The sequence below is a fragment of the Tenrec ecaudatus genome, chromosome 9 (assembly GCF_050624435.1).
Source record: "Tenrec ecaudatus isolate mTenEca1 chromosome 9, mTenEca1.hap1, whole genome shotgun sequence".
Lineage (NCBI taxonomy): Eukaryota > Metazoa > Chordata > Mammalia > Afrosoricida > Tenrecidae > Tenrec > Tenrec ecaudatus.
The window spans coordinates 83,808,181-83,810,375 of NC_134538.1; the positions used below are offsets into that span (position 1 = coordinate 83,808,181).

The window sequence follows — 2,195 nt, forward strand, 5'->3', positions numbered from 1 at the left end:
GTGTTAGTCTGGGTAGACCAGAGAAACAAATTCATGGACATTCATATATATGTGTATAAGAAAGAGCTTTATATACAAGAGCAACTGAGTATTGAGAGAACATCTCAGCCCAGTCCAGATTAAGTCCATAAGTGCAATATTAGCCCATATGTCTGATACCAATCTATCAATTCCTCTTCAGACTCACAAAACACATGCAATTACACCAAAAGTGGAAAGTCTTGTGGTGGTAGAAGCATCTCAGCGCTGGCATGGTCTCCACGTGGCTCCTTCAGCTCCAGGGCTCTAGTGTAGCTCCATGTATCTTATCTGCAGGGATGTCTCACAGGGAGTCAGTGTGTGTCCTGCCTCCAGTGAGCTATTGATCTCCTTAGTACCTCCAAATGAGGTCATCAGTCTGTGACCTGATCGACAAGCTAAATTCCACCCCTTCACTCTTAAGTTTCAAACTGACAATAGATTATGTAACTACCATAGTTATTTTGTTTGAAAAATTTAAATATATAGCTTTGAAAAAAATACGTTGAGCTGAGTGTCACCGGGTTTGGTTCTTTGGACGACTTGTCCTCGCATACCTGGAGACTCACTAGGTCAAGCATCTACATCATCTACATACATTATAGGTTTGATCCTTTTAAATGCCCTCAGAGAGAGCTACTCTTATTTATTTATGAATTTGTTTGTTCAAACTGGCTTGTGTATCACAAAAGAATTTAAGTCAGTTTCAATTTTACTGTTCCTCCTTTTATGACCACTCAGACTAGGGCATAGGTCTGATAGGTAAAGGATCTGGAGGGGTTTTAAGACTGTGACTCTCTTTCTTTTAATCAAAGCTACTTTTATCCTACTTTATTCTTCTCCTTTCAAAGGGGAGAAAATTCAATATCCAGAAGATTAAATAATTTGATGTAACGTTTCCTGCAATCTTCTTTCCCTTTTACTTCGTAGTCTTTTCATGAACTTCTCTGGCTCTTCCCTTTCACCCAGGATACCAGGTTGAACAGTAGCTACAATCCCTGGTGACCTTGACTCGCATAAGGGCTCTAAATACTCTCCGTGTTCTCCTGACTCCCCAATGTCTGTCTTTTGCCCAGACTTTTACCCCCATCCCCAGTGTATGTCCCACTGATCACCTGACACCTATGCTTGGATGACGGGTAAGCATCTCCAATTTAATATATCCGCCTTAGAGATCTTGTTTTCTCTCATCACATCTCCCTGTCTCTGATTTGCACGTATTTAAGCAAATGGCTCTGCCATTCATGCAATTCACCCTTTTGCAGTGATCCTTTCCTTCATACGTTGCAAATGTGTTTGAATTTATTCAAAAACATCTTTGCCTAAAGTAATAGAGAAGCTTTTCCTGACCCAAACCAGGGAGAGAGAAGAAAAGCAAAGACCCAAGCAACACAGGACCATGTGAGCAACACCCACCACTTAGCAGAGTCCCGAGAACTAGATGATCCCACCTTCAACGACGAACCATTCCAGGCAACTAGGGGAGGTCCTGGATGTAGAGGGAGAAAAATTCAAACAAAATTCAAAGTTGGTTTTAAAAAATGAGACTAGACCAAATGGTCTGACAAAGGGTAGTGGAACCCTCTCCCCCCTCCCCCCCAAACACACACAAAATGATGACCCTAAAATATCTTTGGAACCTGGAACTCAGCTTGAGCCTGATGCTCACCTTGCAGCCAGACAATAGGCATGTCTGTAAAGTGGGCACGGAAACCACGAGGAAGGTGCTCCTTGAAATAGTCAACCACCCAAGACAGAGTTCAGAGGGCCCAAAGGCAGGAAAGGACGAACTCCGGGAACAGCTGGGAGAGCGTCCTTTCACTGAGGGGCGACAACAGTGACTAAGGTTGCACCGAACAGTGTGTATACAATGTTGCAGGGGTCACTAATTCGCTTTATAACCTTTCACCCAAGGCAAGATGAAGTGTTCTGAATGAATAAATAGATGAATGAATGCAGAAAACTCCTGATGCCTGGCAATACTCAGTTTGCCTTCCTCTTTCTCTTTGCCGTGAACATGATTGGATGGCCGGGACTCTGGCAGCCACTTGTGAGTACCTGAGACAGCCCACCCACACTGCAGACACTAGTCCCCAGGTACTAGATCCGACAGCCGTACCGTCAGACTTCATATTCGCAGTGAAAAATGGCGCATGCTTTTATTATACAAAGTAGTC

At 43.4% G+C, this 2,195-nt stretch overlaps 1 non-coding gene across 1 annotated transcript; it reads right to left on the reverse strand.

Annotated features, from left to right (window-relative positions):
- Positions 1-678: 678 nt before the first annotated feature.
- On the reverse strand, positions 679-798 carry LOC142457623 (small nucleolar RNA SNORA61). The gene has a single exon (XR_012786325.1). It is a non-coding gene; the product is annotated as a small nucleolar RNA SNORA61 (small nucleolar RNA).
- Between the last annotated feature and the right edge of the window lie 1,397 nt (positions 799-2,195).